Genomic DNA, 25,766 nt, shown 5'->3' on the forward strand with positions numbered 1-25,766 from the left:
AGTGGGCCTTACCTGGTGAAATAAAAAATTAGTTTTTAGTCGACGATTGTTCGTAAGTGTACGAGTAGCTCGCCAACAGCACTTGCCCCAACAGTCCGCTGTAGGCTACGCGCCAGGATCATGACCTTTATTACGGCTGCACCACGAACCGTGGCGATGCCGGAGTTTAATTCCAGACACCACGCGTAGCATTGAGTGGTGAGTGGGCGAGCATCCGAGCCGGGTCCCCTGGGCCTCCCCGAGATCAACACATTCACGAGCAAAGCGCCGTAAACATTTAAACCGGGGGGGGTGGGGGAAGAGACAAAGCTGAGCCCCGCGCGACGATTTTTGCCGTGGTGGACTTCACAGGCGCTTCCCGCTGACGGCAACGCTCGGCCTGTGGTTGTTTGGCGGCGGCGTGGGAGCTATACGGGGGACCTTTGTCTTTGTGCGCGCGCGCGTGCGTGCAGGGGAGGGGGGGCGACGGGGGCGGAGGTGGGCGGGGGCGGGGTGGAGCTCGTTATTTATTTATTTATTAAATCAAGCGTCTTGGCTCGAGCACAATTCTCCCGTTGTGCGATGTCCAACGTTAAATTACCGTACAGTGCATCGCGCTGGATGGTTCTGGGTGCCGTAGCCCGTCTTGTAAACGTGGCTTCATAATCGTGCGCGATTTTGTTTTAGCCCCCCACCTCTAACCCCCCCCCCGCGCCAAAACAAAAAAAAATCAGCGGTTGGTCGTCGAAGATGAATAACGACAATGATTAGGGATCAAGTTCAGCCGGGGTCTGTCAGCCACCCGGACACGTGTTGCCCACGCCTGGCCCACACGACGCCCAGGGATTACCTCTCGCTGTGGCCGGTGTTGTGCTGCGTTGTATGCGCACGTACGTTGAACTTCTTTCGCAACGTGCGCAGCCTAACCGTTGGCAAATCGCAAGGGGCCGTCCATAAATGACGTCACGCACCTAGGGGGGAGGGGAGGGGGGGTCAGACATTTGTGACGATGTGTGACGAGGTTGGGGGGGGGGAGGTTTGATTTAAAGCTTTCGTGACTGCAGGGATTCATATTCTTGGTTCTTTCGGTAAAGTCACCGCGTAGAAGGCAAACAATAAAATAATGTTTTATTGTTTTATATTTGTATTCTTTTATTGTTTCCCTTCTACGTGACTTTACCGAAAGAACCAAGAATATGAGGGGGGGGTTGAGAAATGTGACGTCACGTAAAAATACGCAACTTTAAATAAATATAGACAACACGTTCTACTTCATTAAATAGACTTTTAATAAAAGTTTTCTCCTACAACATCAGAGTGCAGCGCCACGTTAAATACGCACTACAATGACTATAGTTTAAAGCGATTTGAAGCATGTTTAATTTTGGGGGGGGGGGGCAGAGCTTTGTGACGTCATATTTGAGGGAGGGGGCAGAGCTTTGTGACGTCATATTTGAGGGGGGGGGTCTGACTTTTTGTGACGAAGGGGGGGGGGTCAAAAACCGTCCAAAATCACGTGACGTCATTTATGGACAAGCCCCCCCCCCCCAAGTTTCCGCTTATCGCGCACCCACTCCTAAAGTGTCTTAATTAAAACCGCGCTCTAAGGGCGATATTTAATCTGTTGCGGTCATTTGTTGACCGGGCTAAGACTCACCGTGGTCGGTTGAAATCCTGCTTTGCTCCCAGAATCATCCATCGCTGCTAAAGGCGGCACCTCCTTTATCAGAGAGCGAGAGAACAGACACGTTGTTGATTCTTTAACGTCCATCCACAGAATCCACGGAGTGGCAGGGTCTGGCTGTTTACCGGCATCGTGTGAAAGGCGATGCAAGAAACGAGTGAACAAACATTCCTTGTCTGAAGTTTCACTCCCTCTCGTTATTGCCGGTTGCTAGGGTTTCGAACGCCGTTTGAATTTTTAACAACGTAATTGTAAAAGTAATAAAATATATATGCACGCATACACAAATAATTATATTTGAAGAAAAAAATAGTAGCATTGATGGATTGTGTGCCACGCTAATTGCCTACAGCTGTGCCTATGATACGGAACGCCTCTCTCTCGGCGAATTCTGTGGCTAAGATTTTGGCGGACAAAATCGAATCGCATGAACAATGATTTTGTATCGAGATGCTGATGTGTGGTTAGCAATAATAATAATATGAATCTACAATACTAAACAAAAGCATCTCGGGTGGTGTGTAGGTGAGTTAGGACAGGTGAGTAGTTTTTAGTTTGATTTGTTCAACCAGGTAAGAAGTCTCAAAGAGAGTGGGGATTAGTCTGCAAAATGACGGAAATGGAGCGAATATAAATCAGAGCAAAACATTACTGCGATCCACGATAAATCGAAATTGATGGATGGATGAATAAATGGGAAGGTGAGTGGGTGAGTGGATGTTATAGTGGATTGTGAGATCTGTTTATGAGTAGGTAGATAAATGGACAGGTGGGTAGGCACACCCCAAAACTCTACATAGAAGTTATGTTTTGTAATCAAGTGAGTAGACGGGCAGGCAGGCAGGCGAACAAGCAGTGGATGGGTCAGCTGATATGTATGCGAGTAGGAATGGAGGTTTGTCGGTAGATTCGTAGGTAGTTGAATAGGTAGGTGCGACATTTGGCAGGCAGCCAGCCAATTAGGCAGATACGTGAGTAAGTTGGTAGATCGATAGCTGGATAGGTACGTAGGTAAGCAGGTGTATAGGAAGTTGTTGTAGGCAAGTTGGCAGGTAGGTAGCTGCTGCGTGTTTGTTCCCTTTATTGAAACCAGGCGAAGCCCTTGGAGACAATATTGTCTATTTCACGAGGGACGGTCTGCGTTGAGAGATAGAGCCATTTTATTTTTTAACGGGAAGAAAAAAATGTTGTGCACATTAACAACATAACGTAGTGGGAGTGAGTGCACACCAAAATCACGGGGCAGAACAAAATAACATTGTCACGACGTGACGTTACGCAGTAACACACAGAGCGATGGAGCCATCTTTGCAACAACAAAAAAACAATGGCTGGAAAACGTGCGAACTAAAAAAAACAAGAACTTTCTCTCTCCACTGCTGGGTTAAGGCCTCCGCATGCCGTCGCGAAAAAAAATGTGTAACACGGTATAATTCGATTCACCATCGTCATCGTCGTCATCCGCCATGGTCATTCCACTGTTGGATGGAGGCTTCAGCAATGTACAAAAAAAAAATCGACACGTCACCCGCCACGTGGATCGCTCGGGTTTGGAGCCTGGCTCGAGACGGATGCAGAATTCATGCCCCGGTGATTGCCCCCCCCCCAGCCCCCCACCGGCTCGTGTGTCCGTCTATGCCCCACGGTGGGCAGGCCGCCTCGATACGGAATACTCGCGGCACAGTTAATTATGGCTTTATGTGCACGCTTCACTAGAACGGTGCGGGGTTCAGGTGTCTCCTTACCTTGGCACCGCTCCGCTGATTCAAGATAAACACGCGAATTCGACGGACATGCGTGGTACGCTCGCTCATCGGCTGTGCGTGTACAACGTGTGCGCGCGGGAGGTTTACACATCGCACCGGGTACCCACTTGAGGTTGAGTCGACCTAGGGGAGGCCCATGCCTGTTTTTTTTAATAGGGGACAAAGGCGGCCGGGGGTGGTGCTGGCCACCCACCCCTTCGTGTGCCGTGCCAGCCTTCATTGGTGCTCGCTAACAGCACTTGCCCCAACAGTCCTCATAGGCCATGTGGAGGATCTTTTGTCTTAATCTTTGTTTACTAAATGTGCACAGTCTCGATGGATCTCAGAAGCTCGGCATGCTTGGGCCTGGTTAGTTGCTCGCACGGGAGACTGCCTGACATTGCCATGTTGCTGTTCGGGAGTCACCAGGATGTGGAAGAGTAGAGGATTGGATTCCTGAAACTATCTGTGCGGCGTTTATGAAGTGTTACCTGCACGGAGGGTTTTCACAGGGGGTCCTGATTTATTGCCACGTGAAGGCAAACCACTCGATCGGCCAAACATTCCGCAACTCCGATTTGGACGGTTGGCTACGTACGGCGTGAGAGAAGTTCAACGTGTCGTGTATCCCGAAGTGGAATGTGACAGGACCCACCTGAAAAGGATGCTTGAGACTCGGCGAGACATTCCTCACGTAAAATGAAGGGCATTATTGTTCACATTATGTGTTATTCCTTTATTGTGAGTGCTAAAATAACACTTGTGTTTGTGTTAAATAAAATAAATCGCGAGTGAAAACGAACTCTCTGCCAATGTGTGTGAAAACTCTATCCTGCCGAGCAAAATAAAAAATCGGCTTCAAAATATTTATATGCGCAACTCCGACCCATAACGACCAACTCGCCGCTCCAAACAACGGCTACCATTCACGCCTTCGATACCTCCACGCAGGTATCTCTGTAGTTTGGCGCGACGTACGACTGCAGTTCAGTTGGGGGCCTGGGCAGGACGATGACGACCGGTGGTCTCGAGTCCAACGATGGAGTGGGGGTCCGCCTGTACGCACGTGTTTCGAACTTCTTTCGCACCGCGCGTAGCCAACCGCGCTAATCGGAGGTGGGAACGGGGGAACAGGGGGTGGGGGGGGGGGGACAAACAAACGAAAGGCAAAAAACTAAACAACATCATGCGGTTCTAAATTAATGATTTTTTTTTCATTTAGATTTAAAAGCGCATAGCTCCAGTGGCTTCCTAATATCGGCAGGGAGAGCGTGATGTTGGTGGTCCAATTAAAGCACGCTGTTTGATGCTCGTTCGAAGGACCGCAGACGGGGGAGAGAGCCCAGCAGCTGATTTTGGCCCTTCCTATTGAAATAAATAAATGAACACGCATCATCCGTCTTTACAATCTAAACCGAGTAGTTGGTGGTGCATATAAGTACAAACAAACCTCACAGCATTCGTTATCAACGCTGCCGGAGTATTTATAAAACATGCAGCCTCGTATATGTGTTTCTGTTATAAGGCAGTGTTGATGATCAACATTGTTTTCTGCCCCGATGTGTACTAATAACATTTGCTTCTATATTTGCCCAAGAGTGTCGGTGTGTAACGCGCGTGACGTCACTCCACGTCGACCAGCCCCCTTCAGTAATAATCATGAACAGGTTACGTCCTCCACATGGACCCGCCCCTCATTAATAATCATGAGCGGGTGACGTCACTCCGCATCGAACAGCCCCCGTCATTAATAATCATGAAGAGGTGACGTCTTCCAAATGGACACCTCCCCCTCATTAATAATAATTAGCGGGTGACGTCACTCCACATGGGGGGTGGGGGGCGAGGCGCCTCCTCCCCCCTCCTCGGCGTCAACTGACAACCCTCACTACAAAGGCAGAACCCTCATGTCATCACGTGATCTCCGTGACGCTGTTGAGACATCAAAGTAAAAAGGACGTCGTGATGAACAAGGGATTATAACCTTCAAATGAAATAGGTCCGTGTCACCGCGCCCTAACAAACTGCACACGCATTGATGAAATGAATATATCACGTCGCGGTCTGCTTTTCGCTTGCAAGTTTCAGATTTACTGCAACTCGCCCGTCCTTGGACGGGGAAGAGGCTAGTAATAATAAATAATATTTTAGAGCTCCGTGTAAATCCACTGCTGGATGAAGGCCTCATCGTGCCCTGAAAGTCATGGGGGAGAGGTGGCGGGGTGGGGGGAAGACATGATGGGTGGGTTTGACCATACTTCACCACGCTCGTGGTCCGTGCGATTTGGTGGAGGGGTAGGTGGGGGAGCGGGGGAGGGGTGTTGGCCCAGGATGGTCGCCATCGATGTTAGCCGTGGCCAGGGATCGAACTCGGGTCGTGGGTTGTCGCGACGCACTGCGTGCTCATCGCTGTGCCATCGATCGCGCCGTTCCTCCGTCCTCCGTGCCGCGGGCCGCGGGCATGTGCGTGTGTGTGTCGCGTGCACGTGCAAGTACACGTGCAAGTACACGTGCAAGTACACGTGCAAGTACCATTACCCGCCATTCGCCACCAAGTGACGGTGACGTCACCACGGCGCCTGTGCCAGTCCAGGTGGAACATGAGGCCGAGTGAAGTGTCGAAGGCCTTACTGACAAGGGGAAGGTCTTTGGACAGATCCCAGCAGGTGCCATGGGTTAGCTGACTGAGATGACTGGCAGATGCACCACCAGCTGTGCCCACCCCCCCCCCCCCCCCACAGTGCCAACCTGCTGTACTTTAGCCACCCGGTACTCCGCTCGTTGTTGTGAGCGTCACTCGTCCGTTGTTGCTGGAGGGCGACTGCCTCATAACTGCCCAGTAGCAGCGTCCTTAACGAGCCTCCTCCATCGAGGCCGATCTTGACACCGCTGGTACCAGCAAGTCCACTCGGCTCCCCACATCCTCCCGTACCGCATCAGCTCCATCTGTTCTCCAGCCCGTGTCGTGCCCGTTTAGCCCCCTCTATGCGGCCAAACAGAAGCTGCTTGGGCATGCGGTGACTGGGGATGCGGGCTACATGACCCAGGCATGCAAGTACACATGCAAGTACACATTGCAAATCGCCGCTTAACACGGGGGTTGCATTCCTGAAGCTTGCCGTGTTCAGCGAACTCGCGTGGTATAACAGTAATGGTGTTTTACGCGTCTCTTTTTGAAACGTGTTGTGCTTATGTTATGATTCCTGCGCGTGTGCTTTGTGTGAGAGTCATTTATTGATATATAAAGTGTGTGACAGAAGAGAGAGAGAGAGGGAGAGAGACATGGCGAGTGACAGCACGATAGTTGATGATGAAACGATACCACGCAAATAAAGACGCTGGAACGAAGATTGAGTAGGAAGAGGTTTGCACGCTGTGTATCACAACGTGGAACTACTACACAGTACCAGCGAGATGTTAACTACCTCGCCTGGTGTACAGGAGGTCGTCAGTTCGATCCCGACCCTGACGCCTGCTGCTGTATATTTGGAGTTTGCGGTGTCTGTCAGCATCATCATAGTGGCTAGGAGATGTTAACTACCTCGCCTGCTATACAGGAGGTCGTGAGTTCGATCCCGACCCTGACGCCTGCTGCTGCTGTATATTTGGAGTTTGCGGTGTCTCTCAGCATCATCATAGTGGCTAGGAGATGTTAACTACCTCGCCTGGTGTACAGGAGGTCGTGAGTTCGATCCCGACCCTGACGCCTGCTGCTGCTGTATATTTGGAGTTTGCGGTGTCTCTCAGCATCATCATAGTGGCTAGGAGATGTTAACTACCTCGCCTGGTGTACAGGAGGTCGTGAGTTCGATCCCGACCCTGACGCCTGCTGCTGCTGTATATTTGGAGTTTGCGGTGTCTCTCTCTCTCTCTCTTTCCCCGTGGTTTGCGTGGATTTTTCTCCGGGCCCTACGTTCTTTTCCCCTCCACATTTAGAATCAACATCACGCGTTCAGAGTTTTTGGCTGCTATACATTTCCACGTGGTAGGCCACTTCGTTGAGCTGTCATTTGTGTGGCCAGGTCGCCTCTGGAAAAAAATGCTACAGAGCTCAGTGGGCCCTTACCTGGCAAAATAAAAAATAGTTTCGCCGAACTCTGCATCACTAAACGGCACGTGAACTCGTGTTCAACGGGGATTTATTGTACGCTGAATGTGTACGCGTATCTACACAAGGTGTATATTGTGCGCACAATATGCTTGTAAATATTTAGACAGGAATGTTAAGTGCTTCACACTTTTATTTGTTCCTCCAATGAATACACAAACTCGCACAAAGACAGATCCCACCCCCTCATCATAACCTTCAGCAGGCTGTTGGGGCGAGTGCTGTTAGCGAGCACCTGTGAAGGCCGGCACGGCATACGAAGTGGTGGGTGGCCAACACCACGCCCGGCCGCCCTTGTCTCCCCAGTGACGATGTTTACACATCGCACCAGGTTACTCATTTGAGGCTGAGTCGATCTAGGGGTAGCCCCAGGACCGGTTCAGATAATCGTCACCGGCGTTGGCCAAGTTCGTAAAGCAGTGCGCTAAAACCGTTGCGCCACCACTCCCCACACGCACACACGCACGCACACACGCACACGCGCGCGCACACGTGTACAGACATGCTTGCTGTGTGAACAGAGCGACTCCGTTGTTCTTGAGTAACCCCCAAATCCCTGGATGCAGACTCGAGTCACGTGCCCACCTGAATGTCCGTGGCTCCGACAAGGTTTTTCCGGTGGCGTCTGTCGTTATTTTGAGCGACACCGCAGCGATTGAAAAATCTGAAAGTAAAACCCGTACAACGTAACTTCTTCTTATTCTTATTCCTCTTCCCATTCCTCTTCCCATTCCTCTTCCCATTCCTCTTCCCATTCCTCTTCCCATTCCTCATCCCATTCCTCATTCCTCTTCCTCATTCCTCTTCCTCTTCCTCATTCCTCTTCCTCATTCCTCTACTTCTTCTGCCGTACGTGCGAATGTAGGTTAAGAGCAACAACAATTTCACATTCGGGTGGTCAAGCCAGATAACCGCATCGGGAGTGTATCGCTGTGATGTCTCCTCCGTATTTGTGGATCGGGGCATTTCGTCGTTATCAGTTGCACGGCCTCTGTTCTGGATGACCACAGTCGCACACGACTGGAGAGTTTTTTTTAAACAACGGAACCAATATTGGCCCAAACTTTCCCCGTGTTAACAACACAAATTATATACCTTCAGGTTGTACTCAAGCGGGATTCCGTGCAGGAGGAATCTGATGAGCTCTGAAGCTCTTTTTCACACACGTCCAGTAGGGGCGGCTCAGCAAAACTGGGCAGGACCCTCTTGAGAAAGAATCTAAAGACTTTGGTGAGGCTTTTACTGGGTAAACAAGCGTAATGAAAAGTAAAATAAAATAATGACAGCTGTGCCGGTATGTTTTGTTGCAATGCAGGATATATAAATATATAAACCAACGGGTGCAGAAAAAAATCGGCACATCATGATTCGCATTCTCTTTTGAACCCAACATTTTTAAAATATGTTGTCCAAAAGTGGAGGGCATAATTATACATGGAGAGACAGAAAATAATAATTATACATGCGTTTTAGAATCCACTGCTGGATGAAAGCCTCTGCCACACAGCATTGGTAATGGGGGGAGGGGTTATTTGATCATACTTCACCACGATGGTCGGTGAAGCTGCAATGCGTAGTGTGTGTGTATGTGTGTATCGGAGCGGGTTGATACTCGCTAACAGCACTGGCCACCGAACGTATGCTCAGGCTATACGGTGAATCTTTGTCTTTGTTATAGTGTGGAGCAGTGACGATGTGCTCGCTCGCAACAGAACTTGCCCACAGAAGTCTGTTAAGACTACACGGGGGCTCTTTGTATTTGCTAAGAGTGTGGAGCAGTGGCTAAAGTGCTCGCTAACAAACAGCACTTGCCCCCGAGAAGTCTGTACAGGCTATACGGGGGATCTCTGTCTTTGTGCATATATATAATTTATGTGACTCCCACGGCGGACCCGTCAACATGCGCGCCACACTCCCAAGCACAAGCGTGCTTTTGTTTGCCCGCGGCTGTTTCTCTTACCTTGGAACCCGAAGGGTATTTCACTACGGAAAATACCACAGCCCAGACGCAACGCTCACACACGTACACGCGCGTGTGTGTGTGTTGTGTGTGTGTTGTGTTTAGGTCTAAACTTGCTTGGCTGTGTGTTTGTGTGTTTTTATTTAATAACAGCACTCGCCCCAACAGTCTGTTCAGGCTATAGGGGGGGGGGGGGGATGGTGATCTTTGTGTAGTTATGGGGAGCGGCGGTGCAGCGGTTAGCGTGCTGCATGCACTTAGAACCGCTCACGGCCACCAACACCAGTGACGATCTGAACCGGTCCTGGGCCTACCTCCTAGGTCGACTCGGCCTCAAATGAACATCGCCGCTAGGGAGTTGAAGGCGGCCGGGCGGTGGTGCTGGCCACCCACCGCATCACGTGGCAAGGCAGCTTTCACAGGTGCTCGCGAACAGCACTTGCCCCAAAAGTGTGCTAAGCTTCCACGAGGGGATCTGTGTCTTTGTGTGAATGCGTGCGGTGTGCTTCAGTTGCCCTGATGCCACGCCACGATCCCACGCCACCCAATTCTTGACAATGGTCCACAAACTCCATCGTCATCAGCAGCAGCCTTGGTCAATCCACTGCTGGACGGAAGGTTTCGCTAAGATGTCGCCATCTTCCACTGTTCTCCGATGCAACAATCCACCGGGCACCTCGGCACACGAGCAGATTTCATCGCTCCATCTCCCTCGGTGTACGTGATCCTTGGATGCGATCCTTGGCTGCCCACTCCCTGTCACTAATATTGACCATCAGCTGTCACCCTATCTAACGAGGTGTCCTGTCCAAACCCACTACTTTTTGTTAACAGTTTGCATTGCAGCTTTAAACATGCGTTGGTTTCTCTTATCCACGCGCTTCTCTTTCTGTCTCTCAATGTAATTCCAAGCATTGTGCTGCCTGCCTCTCGCATCGTTTGCGTAAACCATCATCACGTGACACTCCGCTCGTCATCCTCGCACCGCGTCATCGCGCTGCGCTTTCAGATGCGCTTCTGCGGCCGTCTGGAATGCTCTTCTGATATTAGGAAGCCACTGGAGCTATGGACTTTAAAATCATCTAGATTGAAAACTCATTTCATCAGAACTGCTTTTTGTGTTTAGTTTGTTGTCCTTCCCCCGCACCTCCGATTAGCACGGTTGCTACGTACGGTGCAAAAGAAGTTCAACATACGTAATACAACATACATAGAACAACCATTGGTACTTTGCATCTGGACATGACACCTGGCTTCGGTATCCCATGACATCGACAGAGACTAAATATATACACATCTATATATTTACAGTGAGGGAAAAAAGTATTTGATCCCCTGCTGATTTGTACGTTTGCTCACTGACAAAGAAATGATCAGTCTATAATTTTAATGGTAGGTTTATTTGAACAGTGAGAGACAGAATAACAACAACAAAATCCAGAAAAACGCATGTCAAAAATGTTATAAATTGATTTGCATTTTAATGAGGGAAAAAAGTATTTGACCCCCTCTCAATCAGAAAGATTTGTGGCCCCCAGGTGTCTTTTATACAGGTAACGAGCTGAGATTAGGAGCACACTCTTAAAGGGAGTGCTCCTAATCTCAGCTTGTTACCTGTATAAAAGACACCTGTCCACAGAAGCAATCAATCAGATTCCAAACACTCCACCATGGCCAAGACCAAAGAGCTCTCCAAGGATGTCAGGGACAAGATTGTAGACCTACACAAGGCTGGAATGGGCTACAAGACCATTGCCAAGCACCTTGGTGAGAAGGTGACAACAGTTGATGCGATTATTCCCAAATGGAAGAAACACAAAAGAACTGTCAATCTCCCTTGGCCTGGGGCTCCATGCAAGATCTCACCTCGTGGAGTTGCAATGATCATGAGAACGGTGAGGAATCAGCCCAGAACTACACGGGAGGATTTTGTCAATGATCTCAAGGCAGCTGGGACCATAGTCTCCAAGAAAACAACTGGTAACAAACTACGCCGTGAAGGACTGAAATCATGCAAGGCCCGCAAGGTCCCCCTGCTCAAGGAAGCACATATACATGCCCGTCTGAAGTTTGCCAATGAACATCTGAATGATTCAGAGGACAACTGGGTGAAAGTGTTGTGGTCAGATGAGACCAAAATGGAGCTCTTTGGCATCAACTCAACTCGCCGTGTTTGGAGGTGGAGGAATGCTGCCTGTGACCCCAAGAACACCATCCCCACCGTCAAACATGGAGGTGGAAACATTATGCTTTGGGGGTGTTTTTCTGCTAAGGGGACAGGACAACTTCACCGCATCAAAGGGACGATGGACGGGGCCATGTACTGTCAAATCTTGGGTGAGAACCTCCTTCCCTCAGCCAGGGCATTGAAAATGGGTCGTGGATGGGTATTCCAGCATGACAATGACCCAAAACACACGGCCAAGGCAACAAAGGAGTGGCTCAAGAAGAAGCACATTAAGGTCCTGGAGTGGCCTAGCCAGTCTCCAGACCTTAATCCCATAGAAAATCTGTGGAGGGAGCTGAAAGTTCGAGTTGCCAAATGTCAGCCTCGAAACCTTAATGACTTGGAGAAGATCTGCAAAGAGGAGTGGGACAAAATCCCTCCTGAGATGTGTGCCAACCTGGTTGCCAACTACAAGAAACGTCTGACCTCTGTGATTGCCAACAAGTGTTTTGTCACCAAGTACTAAGTCATGTTTTGCAGAGGGGTCAAATACTTATTTCCCTCATTAAAATGCCAATCAATTCATAACATTTTTGACATGCGTTTTTCTGGATTTTTTTGTTGTTATTCTGTCTCTCACTGTTCAAATAAACCTACCATTAAAATTATAGACTGATGTTTTCTTTGTCAGTGGGCAAACGTACAAAATCAGCAGGGGATCAAATACTTTTTCCCTCACTGTACCTGGTGAGGTGCAGTCAACATCACTACTGGGGAGACAAAGGTGGCCGGGAATGTGGGAATGCCTGGGGTTGGGTTGGCCACACAACCCCGTCATGTGTAGTGCCGTCTGTGACAATGTCTTGCTCTCTTAGTTCTTACTAATAATAACTTAGACTTATAACGCGCCACACAGTTTGCTCACTCTCAGAGAGAGAGAGGGATGTTTTTAGCCAATGAACGAGTCTTTAAATATGTGGGAGGAGAACCCCGCAGTGCCCGCAGAACCCGGAGAAAGGCCACGCGCGCGAGGGGGCAACGCTCGATCCCATACAGAAGGGGCGGGCGACGTTCCTCCACACGCCGTGCTGTCACACGTTCTCCTGACGGGCCAGGGTACGGCCACCTCCTCGAAGCCCACGGGAAGGAAGTTTCGCTACATTTGTGTGATCCACCAACCCCTGCCTCGTCGGTGCAAGATTGCAGTTCTAGGAGTTTCGCGTTTATAAATGCGCCTTCTTACTTGCAGGCCGCGTGCGGTGGAGCCACAGCCGCCCAGTGCAGGATAAACAAAGGAAATATTTGTTACAATAATTCACCCGAAGTGTGTGTTTAAATATACACACACACACTAGACGTGTAATGATGCTTTGATTCATCGCAGACTATAAGATCTCTGCGCTCATCTTCTTGGTTCTTTCGGTAAAGTCGCGTATAAGGGAAATAATAAAGTAATAAAAATAAAACATAATAAAATAAAATTCTCACGACTTTTCGGCCACAACATAAGCAGCCGTCTTCAGGTGAAGAAACAGAACTGTCGGAAAGACAGAGCTCCATTGGAGCTCCATTGGAGCGCTGTCTTCCCAACAGCTCTGTTTCTTCACCTGAAGACGGCTGCTTGTGTTGTGGCCGAAACGTCGTGAGAATTTTATTTTAGAATGTTTTATTTTTATTACTTTATTATTTCCCTTCTACGTGACTTTACCGAAAGAACCAAGAAGATTAATCCATGCAGCCACGAAAGCTTTAAATAAAAAAATCTCTGCGCTCGCCAATCCACGCACCGAGCCGTAAGGGCAAGATTCGGCGTTCGGTTAATGGGACGCGACGCCCTGTGGATACCCCGATTTACAACAACAATACTACAACAACAACAATACAACAACAATACAAACGCGATGGCAAAAGTCCATACGTGAATTTGATCGGATCGCCCAAGCGGATGGCATTGAACCGATACGGCCGCGATTCTCGACAAAGATCCCCCGTATAGCCTAGAACAGACAGTCAGGGCAAGTGCTGTTAGCGAGCGCCTGAGAAGGCCGGCACGGCACACGAGGGAGTGGATGGTCAGCACCACGCTCGGCTGCCTTTGTCTCCCCGGTGGCGATGTTTGCACATCGGTACTCATTTGAGGCCGAGATAGATCTCGGGGAAGGCCCAGGACCGGTTCGGATAATCGTCACCGGTGTTAGTGGCCGTGAGCTGGAATCGAACTCGGGTTCGCATCGGCTACACTACCGCTCCCCAACTATTACAACAACGTCCGCCATTCTCCGCTAAGTGGCGGTGACGTAACCACGGCGCCTGTGCCAGGCTATGTGCACCTCGAGGCCACGTGTCCAAAGTGTCCGGGGCTCGCTGACAGAAGGTCACGGGACAGACCCAGGTGCCATGGGTTGACCGACCGAGATGACTGGCAGACGCACCTATTACACACACGCGCGCACACCCGTTAATGTTTTTTGTTTGTCTCCTAATGGCTCGAATGTGACCCCCCCATCTGCGGCGAAAGCGTCTGCGGGGCATTAAACATTTACGCGGCGATGCTTCCCAATTTGCGTGTTGCGCGCCTCTTGGTTTCGCAGCTGTCAATTCCCGATGAAACATTCATGCGTCAGACCTTGGCGAGGACTGCGGGGTTAAGTGCGCACTCACGGCCGCTGTTCAGCGCTTTTCTCGCCGAGACTCTGCATCATTCAGCAATTTATTCGCAAATTGCGGCAACTTCTGCTTTTTTATTATTCATATCGCCAGTCGTCAATGCCGTTCCTCTTCACGTTTTCGCGGTGGTGCTCGACGGAGTAATGTGGAATTTCACGTGCGATTTCTGCCCCTCCCCGCCAGCCCCGAGGAGCCCAATGTGTCTGACCGCATCCCCCACCCCCCGACTTCCCATGTTGAAGGGCGTTAGTTTGACATTCAGATTGCGCCGGGGACGATAAAAAAAACGTGTTGGGATGTGGACGCATTCAAAGGTGTTCCTGTGTTCATCGGGGGTCTAAAACGTTTGCATACTCTTTGGTTCTATTCGGTAAAGTCACGTAGGTAAAAAATAATACAACAAAAATCACGACGTTATGGCCACAACACAAGCGTTTGCATTTGAACCAGATAATACCGCAGAATGATAAATTAATGTAACAATTAACCCCCCACTTCACCCCCCCACCCCCTCCATTTCACCGACTCCCCGCAAAAAAAACAACGACCCACATAGCCATTAACAGACTGTGGGGGTAAATGTTGTTCGCGAGCACCTATTAAGGCCGGCACGAGCCAGCCGCCACCGTCTCCCGAGCAGGCGATGTGTATACACCGCAACACGCGGGCACTCGCTCAAGGCTGAGTCGACCTAGGGGAGGCCCAGGACCAGTTTCAGGGATTCGCCCCCGAAGTTGGCTCCCAGGGGGAGTGGAATCGGCGGTCCGCCGGGTGTCGTAGGGCAGTGCAGCGCTAACCGCTGCGCCACCGCTCCCCCACGATGAACTCCAACACCCCACTCCGTGCGGGCATTCGAGGCCATTCGCCCGCAGCGAATCGGCTTCGCCATTACATTCAGGAATCGGTTTTTATCGCCTTATTTGTATCGTTGCTCTATTCGTGTTCTCATCTCCGCTATTTCCCGAAAGGTAACGTGAGCACGTCATTTGCGTGTAAAGGTGCACGTGGTTACATTTTTTGATTTCATTCAAAGTATTTCAGCAGCAAGGGCACAATTACAAACTGGAAATTAATGTCGGGTAGAGCTTACACCCCGGCTCACGTCGGGGGGGGGGGGGGGGGCGTCACTGAGAGGTGCGACGCTGAACGTCGAAACGACGTCGATCAGAGAGGCGACTTACAGGGTTAGTAGTCGTGGTGGCTGGTGGAGACGATGGCTGAGAGGCGACTTACAGGGTTAGTAGTCGTGGTGGCTGGTGGAGACGATGGCTGAGAGGCGACTTACAGGGTTAGTAGTCGTGGTGGCTGGTGGAGACGATGGCTGAGAGGCGACTTATAGGGTTAGTAGTCGTGGTGGCTGGTGGAGACGATGGCTGAGAGGCGACTTACAGGGTTAGTAGTCGTGGTGGCTGGTGGAGACGATGGCTGAGAGGCGACTTACAGGGTTAGTAGTCGTGGTGGCTGGTGGAGACGATGGCTGAGAGGCGACTTACAGGGTTAGTAGTCGTGGTGGCTGGTGGAGACGATGGCTGAGAGGCGACTTACAGGGTTAGTAGTCGTGGTGGCTGGTGGAGACGATGGCTGAGAGGCGACGGAAGACGAGACGTGGTGGACGATGCCGTCGGCGACGTGAGTGTGGGGGTCGAGGCGACGCAAATCTGGTGGCGGTGTTAATCAAATTCTATTCTCTTTCGGATTTATATGAAAGCGCCCTTTCCAGGGCCCTTTCCAGGGCCCTTTCCAGGGCCCTTTCCAGGGCCCTTTCCAGGGCCCTTTCCAGGGCGCTTTCATCAAGCGAGGACGTGTTTACGAAACGACGTTGAAGGGGAAGGCGTAAATCGGGTTATCGCTGTATCGGTTGGTCATGAATGCTGATTCAGATTGTGAGCAATTTCCGAAATATGGATTTATAAACTATAAACTAATAAACTGAACTATATTGTTTATGTTAGCAGGTAAAGCCTCCAGCTATATATGTAGCTCTTTTTCAGAAGCGACCGGGCCACAAATGATAGCTCAACGGGGAATGGCTTATCGTGTGGAAATGTACAGCAGCCAAATACTCTGAACGCGTTTCTCAAATTGTGGTGGGGTAAAAACCAGAGGACCCGAACAAAAATCCACGCGTCCACGGGAAGAAAGAACACGCACACTCCAAATACACAAACAGGCGTCATGGTCACGATCGAACCCACGACCTCCTGCATGCCAGGCGAGGGAGTTAACATCTCACTTGAAGCCAAACTCCCGTTTATGGAATTGACCCAACACTGAAACTATTTTTTTATTGTTTTTATCAGGCAAGGCCCACTGAGCTCTTTGTAAGAAGCGACCTGGCCACGATTGATAGCCCAACGAAGCGGCTTTATTATCATCGCAGGGATTTTTTTTTGCAGCCAAAATAACACTCAGCAGCAGCAGCAGGGACCTTCCTGAAAAACGGAGACAATCTTGAAAATCAGTGAGGACTTTAGGGGGGAAGCGGGAATGGGGCGGGGGTTAACACGTTTTAAAGTTTGCGAGAGATATTGTTTTGTTAAATTTGGACGAAAGCGTTAGAAATGTAGTCCCCTCTCTCTCTCTCCCACTCTCCTCACACACTCTCTCCCTCTCTCCCCACACTCTCTCTTTCCTCTCTCTCTCTGTGCTCTCTCTCCCCACACTCTCTCGCTGTGCTTCTCCCTCTCTCCCCACACTCTCTCCCTCCTCTCTCTCCCCACACTCTCTCCCTCCTCTCTCTCACCACACTCTCTCTCCTCACACTCTCTCCCCACACTCTCTCCCCACACTCTCTCCCCACACTCTCTCCCCACACTCATTCCATCTCTCCCCACACTCTCTCCCCACACTCTCTCCTCACACTCTCTCCCTCTCTCTCCGTGTGCCTGCAGAGAGTCGCTTCCCTTCTGCGCCTCTCCATTGTGGTTACTCGCGCCTCGCCGCCCTCTCCCCCACGCCGAGTTTTGTTGCCTCGTCAAGAGACGTGTGAACACTCTGCTGGGGGTCATGATCCCGCACCCCTGCCCCCCCCCCGCCCCCCTTTTCTACCCACACCCACGGCTACACTGCCCCCCCCCCCCAGATCTCACCTCCTCCCCCACTCCATCACCCCCCCCCCTCTCCACCATCTCGTTCCGCTCCCGTACCCCAACTTCTCCACCCCCCCAAACCCCAACTTCACCGCCACCGCTCCCTGCTTGTTACCGCGATTCTTCCCGGCTGCTGCGGTGATGAACGCACGTGGGGGGTGGGGGGGGGGGGGCTGAGCGAGCCCCTTCGTGTGCTCGTTAGTGCCAATTAATCGGGAGTGCATCGCGCGCAAATTGGCGAAACACACCCTTCGTCTCACCCCTCCCCTCCTCCTCCTGCTCCTCCACCCCCTGTGTTCTCATTAAAAGTTTAATTTCGTTTTAAGAAAGAAAAAAAACAACCCCAGACGCCCGTCAGTCACTCTTGTACAGACACACGAGGCATTCAAGGGAATTTCATTAAACATTCGGAGGATGGAGACTGCAGGGAGAAATTCCCAGCGTGTTGTGTTGCGCGTTTGTGGCGTGCCTGCGGCGGCGTTGGTTGAGTTGGTTAGTTGTTTAGCCCCCACGGGGAAACGGTGCCGAGCGGTTAGCAGGTTAGGAGTGCAGTTGCTCCCCAACTCCTTGTGGGCTTGGAAAGCGACGGTGGTGGGGTGGAGGGGTATGGTGGGGACTAAAGGGGCACTTTGCCCAGGCCTCGCATACAAGAGGGGAGCCCACAACAGGGCCTGTACATGTCTGTAATTTGGTGGATTCTTTATTTTATTTTTAGAATCTTAATTTTTAGACTAGAGGAATCCGATGAGCATTGAAGCTCTTTTCCAGAGATTTCCAGCATTCTGACCTCCAGAAACCTCTGGGCGATCTGCGGACCCCCCCCCCCTCCCCGACCCATCCTCTTTTCCTTGTATTTAAAAAAACAATAATGAGCAGATATCCCTCGTTTTTACAGGGCGCCGTGGTGACGAGATGTTAACTCCCTCGCCTGTTATGCAGGAGGTCATGGGGGATCAATGCCGACACAGACACCTGCTGTATATTTGGAGTTTGCGTGTCTCTCTCCCCGAGGTAGCGTGGATTTTTCTCCGGGTTGTCCGGTTTTTCCCTTCGCATTTAGAATCAACATCACGCGGTTAGAGTATTTGGTTGCTATTATACATTTCCACATGATGATGATGATGATAAGCCACTTCGTTGAGCTATCGTTTGTGGCCAGGTCGCTTCTGAAAAAGAGCTACACAGCTCTGTGGGCCTAACCTGGTAAAATAAAAAAACAATCTAAAGAAGACCTCCAATCTGTGTCTCCGCATATAGATACAATTACATTTCAGTCCCGTCAGCTTGATCGGCTTTCCGGGCCAATACCATCCAGCTTCGCAAGCAAACAGTGGACTGGATTTTCACCTGCGAGGTATCGTCAGCAGCATCAGGCCTGTCAACGGATGAAGGCCTCTAAAAGGCGTTGCCATATCCGTTGAAATCCGGCGGCTGTAGTAATCCACCTCTGGCACACGAGCCAATTTCATCGTTCCATCTCTGCAACGGATGTGTTTTTTTTTCAGGCGTGCCAGACCTTCCTTGCCATCCCATTATTTACAGCATTGTTGAACCATTGTCCACCATGCCATAAAGCGGCGATTTTTCGATTGTCCTCGGCGATAAATCTGTAAAATGCTGAGAAAAAAACCCATTGCAAAAACGGAAGTAAAGAATATGTTTCTTGGAAAACGTTACAAAGATTACATGCGTATACATGGTTTTTCATCCTTGTTACCTCTGCAGAGTGGCTCGCGCTTTGTGTTAAGACTCTGTGTTGGTAGCTAACCAGAAAGAAAACAAAACGTTCATTGTACGGTCTCTTTGTATCTCTGCTGCCTTCCTCCCTCGAATTCGGAAATGCTGCGGCGTTGAAATCCGAGCGTTATTTTTTCCGCCCTCTGCTTGTTTAGTAAATCCTTCTGTTCACACCCTGTCGGCTACCCCCTCCGGCCCCCTACACCTCGTGATGCAGCAGGATTCCTTGCCTGCTTGTTTATCCTCATCGTGTCGGAGCAACGCAAACAACGGCCAGCAGGAATGCGAAATGCGTGTCCCTTGCTCGTCCTGTCCCGCACACCTAACCACGACCCACCTCCCACCACGACCCACCTCACCACGACCCACCTCACCACGACCCACCTCACCACGACCCACCTCACCACGACCCACCTCTCACCACGACCCACCTCACCACGACCCACCTCACCACGACCCACCTCCCACCACGACCCACCTCACCACGACCCACCTCACCACGACCCACTTCACCACGACCCACCTCACCACAACCCACTTCACCACGACCCACCTCACCACGACCCACCTCCCACCACGACCCACCTCACCACGACCCACCTCACCACGACCCACCTCACCACGACCCACCTCCCACCACGACCCACCTCATCACGACCCACCTCACCACGACCCACCTCACCACGACCCACCTCACCACGACCCACCTCACCACGACCCACCTCACCACGACCCACCTCCCACCACGACCCACCTCACCACGACCCACCTCCCACCACGACCCACCTCACCACGACCCACCTCACCACGACTCACCTCACCACGACCCACCTCACCACGACCCACCTCACCACGACCCACCTCACCACGACCCACCTCACCACGACCCACCTCACGACGACCCACCTCCCACCACACACAAACACACCGGCACCCGCGGCTCGCCCTCATTCTGCACACCTGCGCTGTCTCTCCTCGCTAAACACAAAAAAAAGACTCCAGATCTTCACGAGTTACAAACCCGATACTCGTCCGTGTTGTTTTGCATACCTCGCGATCCCCAACTCGCCCACCTACCCACCCACCGCGTGCGAGCGCCAGGCGTTGACGCTTGGATTACAGCTGTGGAGTAAAAAGTGACACGGCCAGAGCTTTGTTTCTTACGATACTAAACTTTTTATTTGACCAGGTAGGGCCCCCCTATATAGCTCTTCTCTTTAGAAGCGACCTGGCCACAAATGATAGCTCAACAAAGTGACTTGTCATCACGTGGACATTTCTGGCAGGGTGATGTTGATTCTAAATGTGGAGGAGAGAACCTGAGGACCAGGAGAACACGCACACTGCACATTTACAGCAGTTTGTAGGGTCGGGGATGGAGCCCACGACCTCCTGCATACCAGGCGAGGTAGTTAACGTCTCGCCAACGCGGCAGCACCCAAGCGAACATCTTCCACGTTCGCTGGTAGTGGCCCACAGCCGCCACGAGAGGTGCACTGGGGGCCTGGTGTGTCGGCTTACAAAGTTAAGGCCTCGCACTTTGACACTCACACCGCCCCCCCCCCCCCCCCCGAACACGAAAACTCACCCTGGAACCAGTGCCCGATTAAGCTAGTGCGGGGCCTGTAGCATATGTTATAAAGGGGCCCTAAATAAATTAGTAGAAAAACACGCATTTTTTGCTTGCATAGTAAAGTAATTATATTTTTTCAGTTGCTGTACAGTCAGATAATACTATAAATAGTCATCCTTAAACACCCAGTCGTTTGTAAAAGTTGAAGGCGGTATAGTACTATAGTAATAGAGCAGGTGCAGAATCGCTGAACCGGAATTGACAGCTTGAAAGCATTTAGCACGGGCCCCTTGAAAATGTGGGGCCCGTAGCTACATACGTAGCTACTTTTGTACAAGGATAATCTGGCACTGCCTAGAACGTGATTCCCCCCCCCCCTTACCACCAGCCCTACCACTCATACGAATAGCCTATAGGTCTAACGCTAACACGAGGTAACTCGGTGACAACACATTTCGGTCGCTCGTGTCCTTCGCGGAATTAACACCGTCAGAAATGACACCGTCAGAATTAACACCGTCAGAATTGACACCGTCAGAATGAACACCGTCAGGAATAACACCGTCAGAATTGACACCGTCAGAATTGACACCGTCAGAATTAACACCGTCAGAATTAACACCGTCAGAATTGACACCGTCAGAATTGACACCGTCAGAATTAACACCGTCAGGAATGACACCGTCAGGAATGACACCGTCAGAATTAACACCGTCAGGAATGACACCGTCAGAATTAACACCGTCAGGAATAACACCGTCAGAATTGACACCGTCAGAAATGACACCGTCAGGAATGACACCGTCAGAATTAACACCGTCAGAATGAACACCGTCAGAATTAACACCGTCAGGAATAACACCGTCAGAATTGACACCGTCAGAATTGACACCGTCAGAATTAACACCGTCAGAATTGACACCGTCAGAATTGACACCGTCAGAATTAACACCGTCAGGAATGACACCGTCAGGAATGACACCGTCAGAATTAACACCGTCAGGAATGACACCGTCAGAATTAACACCGTCAGGAATAACACCGTCAGAATTGACACCGTCAGAAATGACACCGTCAGGAATGACACCGTCAGAATTAACACCGTCAGAATGAACACCGTCAGAATTAACACCGTCAGGAATAACACCGTCAGAATTAACACCGTCAGAATTGACACCGTCAGAATGAACACCGTCAGGAATGACACCGTCAGGAATGACACCGTCAGGAATGACACCATCAGGAATGACACCGTCAGAAATGACACCGTCAGAATGAACACCGTCAGGAATGACACCGTCAGAATTAACACCGTCAGAATGAACACCGTCAGAATTAACACCGTCAGAATTGACACCGTCAGAAATGACACCGTCAGGAATGACACCGTCAGAATTGACACCGTCAGAAATGACACCGTCAGAAATGACACCGTCAGAATTGACACCGTCAGAATTAACACCGTCAGAAATGACACCGTCAGAATTAACACCGTCAGAATTGACACCGTCAGGAATGACACCGTCAGAATGAACACCGTCAGGAATAACACCGTCAGAATTGACACCGTCAGAATTGACACCGTCAGAAATGACACCGTCAGAATTGACACCGTCAGAAATGACACCGTCAGAATTAACACCGTCAGAATTAACACCGTCAGGAATGACACCGTCAGGAATGACACCGTCAGGAATGACACCGTCAGGAATGACACCGTCAGAATTGACATCGTCAGAATTGACACCGTCAGGAATGACACCGTCAGGAATAACACCGTCAGAAATGACACCGTCAGGAATGACACCGTCAGAATTAACACCGTCAGAATTGACACCGTCAGAATTGACACCGTCAGGAATGACACCGTCAGAATTGACACCGTCAGAATTAACACCGTCAGAAATGACACCGTCAGAATTAACACCGTCAGAATTGACACCGTCAGAATTGACACCGTCAGAATTGACACCGTCAGAAATAACACCGTCAGGAATGACACCGTCAGAATTAACACCGTCAGAATGAACACCGTCAGAATTAACACCGTCAGAATTGACACCGTCAGAAATGACACCGTCAGGAATGACACCGTCAGAATTGACACCGTCAGAATTAACACCGTCAGAAATGACACCGTCAGAATTAACACCGTCAGGAATGACACCGTCAGAATGAACACCGTCAGAATGAACACCGTCAGAATTAACACCGTCAGAATTGACACCGTCAGAAATGACACCGTCAGGAATGACACCGTCAGAATTGACACCGTCAGAATTAACACCGTCAGAATTGACACCGTCAGAATTAACACCGTCAGAATTGACACCGTCAGAATGAACACCGTCAGGAATGACACCGTCAGGAATGACACCGTCAGGAATGACACCGTCAGAATTAACACCGTCAGAATTAACACCGTCAGAATTGAAACCGTCAGAATTGACACCGTCAGAATTGACACCGTCAGAATTAACACCGTCAGGAATAACACCGTCAGAATTGACACCGTCAGAATTGACACCGTCAGAAATGACACCGTCAGAATGAACACCGTCAGAATTGACACCGTCAGAAATGACACCGTCAGAATGAACACCGTCAGAAATGACACCGTCAGAATGAACACCGTCAGAATTGACACCGTCAGAAATGACACCGTCAGAATTGACACCGTCAGAAATGACACCGTCAGAATTGACACCGTCAGAATTGACACCGTCAGAAATGACACCGTCAGAATTAACACCGTCAGAATTGACACCGTCAGGAATGACACCGTCAGAATTGACACCGTCAGAATTAACACCGTCAGAAATGACACCGTCAGAATTAACACCGTCAGAATTGACACCGTCAGAATTGACACCGTCAGAATTGACACCGTCAGAAATAACACCGTCAGGAATGACACCGTCAGAATTAACACCGTCAGAATGAACACCGTCAGAATTAACACCGTCAGAATTGACACCGTCAGAAATGACACCGTCAGGAATGACACCGTCAGAATTGACACCGTCAGAATTAACACCGTCAGAAATGACACCGTCAGAATTAACACCGTCAGGAATGACACCGTCAGAATGAACACCGTCAGAATGAACACCGTCAGAATTAACACCGTCAGAATTGACACCGTCAGAAATGACACCGTCAGGAATGACACCGTCAGAATTGACACCGTCAGAATTAACACCGTCAGAATTGACACCGTCAGAATTAACACCGTCAGAATTGACACCGTCAGAATGAACACCGTCAGGAATGACACCGTCAGGAATGACACCGTCAGGAATGACACCGTCAGAATTAACACCGTCAGAATTAACACCGTCAGAATTGAAACCGTCAGAATTGACACCGTCAGAATTGACACCGTCAGAATTAACACCGTCAGGAATAACACCGTCAGAATTGACACCGTCAGAATTGACACCGTCAGAAATGACACCGTCAGAATGAACACCGTCAGAATTGACACCGTCAGAAATGACACCGTCAGAATGAACACCGTCAGAAATGACACCGTCAGAATGAACACCGTCAGAATTGACACCGTCAGAAATGACACCGTCAGAATTGACACCGTCAGAAATGACACCGTCAGAATTGACACCGTCAGAATTGACACCGTCAGAAATGACACCGTCAGAATTAACACCGTCAGAATGAACACCGTCAGGAATGACACCGTCAGGAATGACACCGTCAGGAATGACACCGTCAGGAATGACACCGTCAGAATTGACACCGTCAGAATTGACACCGTCAGGAATGACACCGTCAGGAATGACACCGTCAGAAATGACACCGTCAGGAATGACACCGTCAGAATTAACACCGTCAGAATTGACACCGTCAGAATTGACACCGTCAGGAATGACACCGTCAGAATTGACACCGTCAGAATTAACACCGTCAGAAATGACACCGTCAGAATTAACACCGTCAGAATTGACACCGTCAGAATTAACACCGTCAGGAATAACACCGTCAGAATTGACACCGTCAGAAATGACACCGTCAGAAATGACACCGTCAGAATGAACACCGTCAGGAATGACACCGTCAGAATTAACACCGTCAGGAATGACACCGTCAGGAATGACACCGTCAGAATTGACACCGTCAGAATTGACACCGTCAGAAATGACACCATCAGGAATGACACCGTCAGAATTGACACCGTCAGAATTAACACCGCCAGGAATGACACCGTCAGTATTGACACCGTCAGAATTGACACCGTCAGGAATGACACCATCAGGAATGACACCGTCAGAATTGACACCATCAGAAATGACACTGCCGCAGAGGTCCTTCCAGTGTTGGGGTTGGTGCCACCTCTGAGCTAGGCGTGGGGTAATGGAAAGAGGTAATCGCCCGCAGAGCCGTCCCGAGGAGTAACGGCGAATCGGGGCGAGTGCCCCGGGCCCCGCGCTGTGGGGGGGGGCGTGCATCGACGTCACGGTGTCACATGATGGAATAGTCCCGGTTTAGTTTGAAGGCGTCGGGAGTGGGGGGGGGGGACACACGAGGTTAGAACTGATGACAATGATGCTGCTGCTGCTGCTGACGATGTGGACATACGCGTGCGTGCCTCGCGTGCCTGCGCAGCGATTTTAATCCGACTCGTGGCACCATCGGCTTAGTGGAGGTTCCGCCACGATGGGGACCGTGTGAGTCACCGCACGCGGCGGGGAGTGCGGCTGTCGACGCACAGCTGCGCTGCGGACCCGGCAACCCCAAGTTCGATTCGCGCTCACGGCCAACAACAGTGGCGAATATATGAACCGGTCCCAAGCCTCCCCGAGGTCGTCTCGGCATTAAATGAGGGCCTGGTGGTGTGTGTATACATCAGCACTGGGGAGACAAAGCCGGCCGGGCGTGGCGCTGTGTATCCACACCCACGTGTGTCGTGCCGGCCTTCATAGGTGCTGCTCGCTAACAGCACTTGCCCCAACAGTCTGTTAAAGGCTATATGAGGGGGCGGGTCTTTGCCTTTGTAGTTTCGTGATGAGAGCGCTGAGCTACGAAAACTGGCAAGATGA

The 25,766-nt window shown here is 50.5% G+C and overlaps 1 protein-coding gene across 2 annotated transcripts in view; it reads left to right on the forward strand.

Moving 5' to 3' along the window:
* Positions 1–25,766, forward strand: part of BMPR1B (bone morphogenetic protein receptor type 1B) — a 105,650-nt gene that overhangs the window by 32,055 nt on the left and 47,829 nt on the right. The window lies entirely within an intron of this gene.

This window comes from Petromyzon marinus, chromosome 41 (assembly GCF_048934315.1).
Source record: "Petromyzon marinus isolate PM22_M1 ecotype Great Lakes invasive population chromosome 41, UKy_Petmar_22M1.pri1.0, whole genome shotgun sequence".
Taxonomy (NCBI): Eukaryota; Metazoa; Chordata; class Hyperoartia; order Petromyzontiformes; family Petromyzontidae; genus Petromyzon; species Petromyzon marinus.